Here is a 10,571-nt window from a genome sequence, read left to right as displayed (position 1 = left end):
ATCTATAAGCTGTGTCTATATAATTGACAAATTTTATATATAAAAAACTACAAGCTGGATAAAATGGGAAATTTTCTTCTTTTTGTGGGCTAGATAAAAAAACGTGAAAACTTTCGACTTTTTAATGTAAAAGTTCCTACAAAATTATTTTTTTTAAATTCCTAAGATTTTTTTACTGGAATATATTTTGACTTCGATTCATAACTCCGTTAAAGCTATTATTATAATTGTCAAATTTTTTTAAACTATGTAGGTACAAATAAAATAACGCTACGAACTTTTTTGTTCCGACCTAATGTATGCTTACTAGTTTTGTACGTCGTGCATTAAATTTATTTTTAAATTCTGCTTCATGATAAATTTGGTAATATCGTGTATTCTCTTGCAGTAATCAATCTGTACTTTATTAAATCGTGTTTCACGACGTGCCTCTCTTTTTAATCAATGCAAGAGAAAGGCTTACATATGGTGACGATAAACTTTCGGGGCAGAAAACGATTGTTGTTTTGCGATTTCTTTTCGTCCACCAATTAAAAACCGGTCATGTTTTCGCTGATTTCTGGTACTTCCAGAATAAAGAAAAACATTTTTCGCAATACACGCACATTAATCATCATATTAAATTATTTTTCCAAATTATCTCTCTCTCTCTCTCTTTCTTTCTCTCTCTCTCTCTCTTTCTTTCTGTTTAATATAGTCATTAAATAAAGATGAGAAATATGCGAAGATTAAAGTAAATATCTTTAAAATCTTCATTTAAAGTGAATATAATAAACGTTATTAGATAATAAAGGAATGTAATAAATAAAAGAATAATAATTAAACGAGTTGTATGAATATGCAGAATTCAAAATATATTCAAAGTGCATGCAGACATAGCATGTCACTGCATTGATAATCTCGAAAATTTTGACTAACAATAAATATTTCACACCGTCTGTGTTATGAACCAGAACCATAAATATAATTATCGTTTACTTATCACTAATGATTAAATAATCGACAAATACATTATTGAGAGTAACATTGAAAAATTTGTATTCTTATCATACCAGATTAAAGTGTATACATAGTCTGGAGTTTACACATAGATCTGTGCAACATTGATATTACAATTGATGCGAGTTGTAAGTCACGCATTCTTAATTATCTATAACGTGCAACGGCACGATAAAATGAATTCGACGGCAGGTGAATTTTTTTTATTTGTTAAATTTCAATGCAATATGCTTGCTTACTTGATGTGCCGCTTTCCATAAAATATTGCACCTGTGCAACACATTGTTCTATTCGCATTCTATGTGGCAATAAAATAATATACGCGTTTTTAAAAAACATGTTTACCAAAATTATGTTTATGAATTTATTGATGTCTCATATAAAATCGTATCAGGAGTATCAGAACAAATAACATTTGTTTTATTTATAGATTCTTTTTTACTCAGTTCGCTTTTGTGTAGGTCATTATAACTATGTCATGGCTTTTATGTCGGTTGTGATAATCGAAACAATTGTAATGTGGAGAATTGAAAGAAGGGTATATCTTATTTGTCACCAACCGGGTCGAAAGAGTGCCAAGGAAAAATTTATTTAAGCGAATGGCTCCGCTGCTCAGTAGGAGAAATGCGTTTTATCGAGAATACAATCAAGTAATAAATTCACCATAAAGCTTCTTACGATGCTTCCATAATGAATGAGCGTGTAACTCATCAAAGTTATCAAATATAATTATCAAAGTTCTCTTACATGATTAACTCTCTTTTAAAAAATTACACATTCCAATGTCTATTATAAAAAAAATATTTGAACAAATTAAGCGCAAACATTTGATAATCAAACGTAATTTTAAAAAATGTTAGATAAATGTTTGAAATATATTTTTTTAATCAAGCATCAATAAATCTACACAAGAGTTTAATGATGTAATAAAGTTTAATGATGTAATAAAGTTTTCATAAATTTCTAAACTAAAGACGTCATGTTAAACAAAATTAATTCGTACATATTTATTGTTACTTTAAGCATTTTCGGGCATGGCATGTCAGTGACATGGTCCGAGCTTGTTCGGATACATGCGATGATAATTCGCGCATATAATGCGATAGTGAGATGCACGTCCTGGCAAGTCGGCCAGTTGAATTGACGACAGTCAACTGTTTCGCCAGACGTGCCAATTCTCGTTTTATTGTTTTTCTTCGGCGGCGCCTCGAGCACTCGTCCTTGCCGATGGTCGGGTTAGTGCTCCCCTTTCGCCGAAACAGAAATGCCGAAACAAAATCGACATTAACCCGAAAACACCGCAGAGAATTTATTGGAACAGAAATAGTCAACGTCGCATGCCAAGAATATTTAAGACAGAATTAAATAAAATTCATGAGAGAGAGAAAGTGATTTTTACCGAAATTAAAATTGACGATCAGACAAGACAAAGATGAAAACTTCTTGATGAAAACTTTATAAATTTTATTAATTTATGTAGATGATATTAGGCCAAGATTTTCTTAAAAGAAGAAGATAATTGTCAAAAATCTATTGTTGCGTTAATTATTAGTAAAATTTTAAATATACGAAAATGTATAAAGATATACAAAATCACGTACTAAGGAATATGTGTGTATAAAATAATTAATAATATAATGACAAAATAATAATAAATAATCAGTAATATAATAATAAATAAAATTATTTGTAATATTAGTTTATACAATATTAATATTATATACAAAAATATCTTATATCAAATCATGTAACATCGTCATCTTCGACTTTATTGTGTCACATACATTTTTCACTACATTGAAATTTGATACTGCGATGTCTTATCATATCAAGAAAATATTTTCTTGATCTCTCTTGATACTTCTCGGTAAAGATAATTTATACTCGTGAAGCGTATTACATTTTCTGGAACATATCGCTTTCTCTCTTTCTGTGCAAACAGGTAAGCTACGGAGTTTGTTATCCACAATCGAGGTGCGAAGTTACTTCTGTAATGAGAGCAGGTCGTGTTTCCATTATGAGAAGAAATCATTGAGTAATCCGAGGTCAAGCTTCGCCAGCCGCCGATGGGCAACGAGCTCTCGAATGCACTGGCCCCCATGGGCCAATCTACCTAAACTCGCCGACCAGACTATGTCTTAATAACCTTGCACTCTGCGAGGCGTATTGGCCTGCTCATCGGATTGGCATTTAAATTGGTAAGTAGTTTGAAACACTCTCAGCTAACTTTCCTCCTTCCACTTAAAAAACGTAAGAAACCAGGCCCGCGAATAATCTATCAATACGAAATGTTGCGTAAAAATGGCAAAATAAATTCACTCGCTTATTGAGAATGTATTAACTTATATTTAATATACATGTAAATTGATTGACAGAAATAATTGAAATAAAAACAATTCTAATAATAATATTCAAATAATGAAATAATTAATTATTATAAAATAAGAAGTACTAACTGTAAAATGTTATTATAAAATAATAATACACATATATAAAAAAGCAATTTAGTACTCATTTATGAAGATAATATTTTTTTCTCGTAGCATCTTCCGGGCACGAAAGACTGAAGATTTATTGCAAATTTTCCAGTATATAACAAAACACATATATCGTATAGTCAATTATCGCGATTCTAAAATTACTAATATTAGAAATTACGAACTTACAGCTTTGGACGATAAATTCTTATCAATTCTTACAGCATGCACGTCAGCAGTCACGTTAAATAACTTCGGGTTTACTCAAAGCTCAGTGATTCGCTACGCAATACGTTGACAGCTTGAATAAACGGCGAAAAATTCGCTTGCAGAAGCAGAAATGGTGTCCCACCCGCGAAAGAGCTCTCGCCTTTTGGAGGAGTGAAAAGCGGATGTAGGCCGACATTAGGGCGCGTTTCTTACATACAGCCGTTAAACGGGAATTACCTCGAGGGTACGATGGGGGTAGGAACAATAATATTATTCGAAGTATAGGCTCTTTGACATAATTGTCATGGCGTAGTGCCATTGGTAGTCTTTAGCTGCGTTTTATGATCCATTCAACGATCCGGTTTACCCCGAGTACGGCCGTTACTCAGATTTGCATTTTACGAGTGACCGGACAAAGGTGAACCACGATAGATCGGAGAAAAAGAGACAGGAAGTCGGAAATAAAATGAATTGGACGGAGACGGCACGAGCGGCACACGTACGTGCTACTTATGCATTCATATTCCTTCCGATAATATAATTTCTTCGTCAACCACCATTGGTCGGATGCCAATTGCACGCCATAACATTAATTAACACCGTATCTTACTGATCGTCCATAAGCATATTTATTTTCATGTCGCTTCCACGGTTTCTCGCTACGGTTTTTCACGAAAATTTTTAGAAGTGTGTAACACCTATCCTTATTTAAATTTGCAATCGCGTTTGCCACAGAATTTATTTTTATATTACTTTTATTACACTGAAAAAATGTCTGAAAATGAACGAACCAGAAGATTCTGATTATATTAATCAGAATTTCGGATATTTCTACCAGAATTAGTAGATTTAATCAGAAAATTCTGATTCGTTCATTTTCAACCACAATTCCAATTAATTCAACTAGACATTTCTCAGTGTAGACGCAATAATTTACGGAGAATAATATGCTCCATCGGTATGGAGATGAATGATAGCTTTATAAATCTTTCAGTGGATTGCAGGAGGTCGTGAAGTTTATTATAGCGGCGCTGTTGAAATGAATTTTCCCGCTGCGTTTCGCCAGCTTGGCGCACGCTCGTAATTTGAAACGATTAATATGGGTAAGGAAAGTGATGACGATCAGAATAATGGTACACAGTACTTGCCAGTATCTATAAGCGACTTCATTCGAGGGGGCGGATAAAGTGGTCCCTTTTTCACTTAGGGGATACGGAACCTGCTGGCTTTCTTTCATGGAGGGTCGAAACGGTGAAGAAGTTCAAAGAGGAAGTTCGAATCACGAGGGTGAATGCTTCTTCTCGAGCATCAAGTGGAGTACCGACGATGCATCCAGTTAACTTCTCACGTACATCACGCTTAGAAAATCTACTTTTATTCAAAATATATACAGGGGTGCGTGTGATTTGCAATCCTCCGTATAAAATTTAGAATCAATATTTTTTCAATGCATGTAATTTGTACACGTGTATGTACACATGTTGTAAATACTATTTACATTATATCTATAACGCAAATTAAACAGAGTGGCTTATTTCGTCCGAATAAAAATATATTACAATACTAGTGCAATAAGTAAATTCGAAATACAAATGTTTCGGCTTACAAAGCCTTCTTCAGTGATTACAATATCATAAATCCTATAACAAAACAATTATTTGGGTTTATGACATTGTAGTCACTGAAGTTATATATAGGACTTATGATATCGTAATCACTGAAGAAGACTTTGTGAGCCGAAACGTTTGTATTTCGAATTTTATATTGAATTATTTATCTTATCTTAATATATTAATTCAAAGTCATCTGTTTAAAAGCTCGAAATAAACCACGACTCTGTTTAATTTGCAATCATACGAGCCTTTATACTCTAATATTATATTTATAATTATGATACTCGTAATTATAATTTATTGTCATAGAGATAGATGAGTGATGAACTTTTTAAATAAAATTCGAAATAATGTTTTTGTGTTAAAAAAAAGTTTGCGAGAACAAGAGCGGAAGGAGGGAAATGTACATAGCGACAGCGAAGGCGATGCACTTGAATTAACTTAGAGTGTATTTCTAGCACTCTAGGTTTAGCTCCGGAACACTCATGGTATGTTATATGCTGGCAGAAGATCCCGCGATTCAGAGTCTCCTTTCACTTCGTGGATCTGTTATTGCGTTTCTATCGATTATTGTGAAACATTTTTTTTATCGATCACTCCAATCAGTTGTTGACTAATATTTAACAGTTTGTACAATTCATTGATTTTCGCGGAGTTGTAATAAATTACATTTACATTTGCGAATTAGATATTGCCAGATTAGATCGAGAGTCGGAATATATATCCGCAATCGCAATTGGATCTCAAGAGCTTACGAGCGATAACCGCGCAAGATAAGGGAAGCGTCTCCATTGTCAATGGTGTAAGGGGACCGTGGCACCTTATTTACGCGATATCGGAATCACCTGTTTCCGTGCGTTGGCCCTTATCGATCGTAAATACAGGTGTGTTCTTAGGTGACCAAGTAGAATAGAATAGAATAGAGAGAGAGAGAGAGAGAGAGAGAGAGAGAGAGAGAGAAAGAGACGGAGAGAAAGAGAAGGACAGCAACGAGATAGAGAAAGAGAGAAAAAGAAGGGGGTAGCACGAGAGGAATGCACGCGAATGAGGAAAAAAGAAGACACGCTTACATGAACAAGTCATGTCCTCGGGTGAGCATTCAGGTTTCGGTCGTTTGGGTGGCTGCCTGCCTGCCCGTGTTACCCGATGCCCCCTTCACCTTCACTGCACATATAAGGGCTGTGAGCACCAGCTCCCGCGCACGCACCAGCGAAAAAAATGCATACGCATACGATAACGGGGGTGCGTGCCTGAGGGCTATCCTTATGGGGCTTGGGGAGGCCATACAATACTTTAGTAACCCCGTAATACCTCCCCTTTCACGCAAGCAGGTGGGTAGGCAAGCAAGGCAACGCAAGGCAAGGTAAGGCAGGCAGATAGAGCCTTCGAGTATAAAGTAGCCAACCGTTGCACCTTCTCTTTTCTCCACCAGCGTGTACATCGGGATTAAAGGGTTGGCGAGAGGGATAGCGGTATCTCACGTTTGTGTGCCAATTTATCAAACGTCACCGATAGGGGGTGGATGGCTTCCCGCTTCCTACGAGGAATTCGGTTACTTCCTAAGGATGCGTTCGGAAATATCACCCGAGTGCCTTCGTATATCATTTTATTCTTGTTGTTCATTTAATGTTAAAAACAAGGATAAAATGATACACGGGGATACTCAGGTGATATTTTCGAACGCAGTCTTAATGTATTAAAAATGTTCCGTTCTCGAGTGAGATATCGTTTAATTTGCAATAAACGTGAGCACGTAAACTCGATCAATGACGTTCGACGAGAGAAAAATTCTAAGGAAATTTGCAGTAAATATTATTTATTAAAAATGTTGAAGTATTATTTTGTATAACATAGAGAAAATAATATTAAATAATTCGACAAAAAGCAAGCAACAAATTGCTGCAGGAATACAAGACATCGGTCTCCTTATACATGTCATGAAAGTTAAGGAAAATAGAATTTTAAAATCCTTTTGTTTATAATATTTTTTATATTAAAAAATTACGTAAATTTTATATCAAATTATTAGAAATCGCAATTTATGCATTGAGTTACTTTTCTATTTATGTATATATGCGCTCGTAGACAGACAATGCTTTAAAAGTTCATCTCGCGCGATACTTATGCATTTATCTTTTCGATAAAATTTTTTATTTGGACAGAGAGTTATAAGACTACATGGCATAAGCACCGATAATTTCAATGTTCGTGATCTGTCAAACATACCGGCTCGTGCATATTCATTACAGTCACATCGGGATTTATTATCGCGTAAAAATTCCGACTCTAGTGAATAAACCACGATCGGATAACGACGCCACATAATTATCCCATAATTTCAGCGTAGAGGGTTTAGAGATCGCATAACCGAGACGCGGAGAGAGATACATGGACAAGGGGCTGAATGGGGTGAGCAAAACGAGCGGATGTTCCGCACGAAGAGTACGAATCGCCGCGTTGTTGGCAATTAAAAACAGCAGTCGTGGGCGGCGACGGGCCTTTCGGACGGAAGTAGCGATCGCTTTCGTGCGCCGACTGGAATTCCTTTTTGCAACCCTGCAGGCAGCGGAACAAGTAGCGGCGCCGAAAAGCGGGGTGCATAAATCGCGCGGGTGCCGAATATTCGGGTATCTCCGCCCACTTTCTCGGTTTCTCTTCATCGGAGAGAGCTCGCTGCAACTTTGGGTGCAGTCAAACCGAAACACAGATACACACACACACACACACACACACACACACACACGCATACGTATACGCGCGTAAACCTACCGCCGGCCCTCCTATTTATAACGCGAAATTCCCGGAAGGTGAAGGCAGATAGCATCGAACCACCGACATGTACGAAAGAGGACCTACCCATAATTTTCCCCCGATTCGTAGGCTGTCGACCACCGGCCACCGGCTGCACGCACATCCGCATTCGATCAAGCCGCGCACACCGCGAACTTCGCTCTCCTCCTCTTTCTTCATTTCGCTACCTCTCACCCTTCCTCGCGCCCTCCGCCAACCCTTTCTAATCCTTCCTGTACGCACGGTGAGCTCGAATTTTCTCTGTATCAATTTTTTCCATTATCTTTTTTTTTTATCGAAATGCGCTTTAAGCCTTTGCTTTTCAATGCTATTTAACAAAGGGAATAAAGATTTTGTTAGTTTGGCTAGAAGGGAGATTTAGATCCCTCTCCTATTAATTTTTTAGCTGAGGAATAATGAACGATTAAATATTATTTGATTACAACAATAAACTGTTAGAATAAATAAGTTATAATTATTTGTCTCTTAGGCCGGTATTCATAATCGATTCTTATTTTAAAACCGTCTGTAATGTCTTAAAACGCTAATGAGGCCCTCTGATTGGTTCATAACATCTTAAGACGATCTTAAATATAAGAATCGACTATGAATACTAATCTTAATGATTATTTGATCTTTTCTTTTTTTTTTAATTTTCATTTAAACATTTATTTAAAAAACAAAGTAAAATGTGAAAACCTTCAACACTTTTAAAATTAGTTTTAAAAGAAGAAATTATTTAAAGATTAATTTAAATTTATGAGAAAATTTACTCTTATAATGTAAAAGAAACACATAACTCCTACGCATAATTTCTTATGCAAAGTGAGATCCAATGGGCTTCGTTAAATTTCCTTATCTTTTACAAAGTAGTACGATATAGCACGAGACGACACAAAATCGGTAATCGGCCGCGGGAATTCTGGGAAGATAATAATATTTGCCCTGATGGCAATCAACTGTCCAGACGGCGGCCAGACAAGACAATGATAGATCAATCTTGCGAGTCTCGCACGCTCTGATGCGCGTCACGTCAACCCGTTCACCCGCTTCGCGACCTCACGATCGTGTTTGCCGACGTCGGGCTGGCTGAAGACTTTAGGAAAGAGTCACCGACGACCGCGGTACACGACCGTGACCAATTTACAAACGATCGTCGTCGTTTCTTGGCATTGGTAAGTACATTTTCCTTCCAGCAAAGTCAGTAGCCCCAAATCGGTCGGGAGGTCAACGATAACGAGAGACGGTCGAAGCCGCAAACACAGGAAGTGATCCTGGTCGTGATGATGCTGACTCGAGGTTTGTTCGCGTCGCATGCTCCAACATGTTCCAATATGCTCCTACTATAGCTCTTATTCACTCCAATGCGCTTGATAGAGTGAGTAGGAACTATGGTAGGAGCATGTTGGAGCATGTTGGAACTTGCGACGCGAACAAACCTTCGATCTCATCGGTTGGATTTTCTGGCGGTCGTTGAGGCGCCATCTCGCCATGATAATGCATGCCGAATGAGGTTGAAAGGAATTCGATGTGCGATATATATATATATATATAAAGGAGAACTCTATTTTATTTAATTGAATTATTTTAGAAAGAACATATTATTCCAAAATTTATATTTTTTGAGAAACACTTTCAATTGTATTACTATGAATATATTTTATTTTGTCATTGTATTTGATTGTTACTTCATTGTCTCACCAGTTAGGACAAAGTTAATTTTTTCTGCATGTTATGTGTGTGTCTAATAAAATGAAATAATAAAAGATGCTGTACATGTATAATGTAAATCCATTTTACATGACATTTTAGAAGTTAAAATTTTCCTTTCTCTCTCTAACATAATAAGCGATTCAGTAAAAAACTAATTTAATATTACTTTGACACAGTATTTTATATAATGGAATGGCTTCCGAATAATAATGAAGAAATTCGTAATCAATAATATTTTCTTATTGTAATTTAAGAATTAAAAAATATATAAATTGAACAAAGATTATGAAAAATAATAATAATGATATAATTATTTATCTCCCAAGACAATGTATGTCGTATTAGAATTCATTAACGCGATTTAAAATCCTTTCTATCGATAGTATTTTAAATACAATTAAAAGAGTAACAAAATAATTTTAATTAATCTAAGCATATTAATTAATCTTTAATACAAGTTTTATCTTACTGCCTCTTCATGCAGAATCTAAACACATGCTTGCTAAGAGGGCGTTAGCAAACAGAGTATCAGTGAAACTACGCAAAGTCCCATATATGACTTCAGCTAAATAATCGATTATGAAAAACAAAAATTATTTTATTTATATTTCAGAAATATTAATTATATTATAGAAATTAATTTTATATTTATATTATGAATATAATTTATTAAGTATAAAAAATATTTTTTTTTTGTACTTTTGTAAGAACTATTTAATCAAACGGATTATCATAGAACAGTTTACTGTAATATAATTATGTAGAGAAA

The sequence above is a fragment of the Mycetomoellerius zeteki genome, unplaced genomic scaffold (genome assembly GCF_001594055.1).
Source record: "Mycetomoellerius zeteki isolate Tzet28-1 unplaced genomic scaffold, Tzet1.0 scaffold182, whole genome shotgun sequence".
NCBI classification, from domain to species: domain Eukaryota; kingdom Metazoa; phylum Arthropoda; class Insecta; order Hymenoptera; family Formicidae; genus Mycetomoellerius; species Mycetomoellerius zeteki.
The sequence above is the reverse complement of the archived record's forward strand: the minus strand, read 5'-3'. Positions refer to the sequence as shown.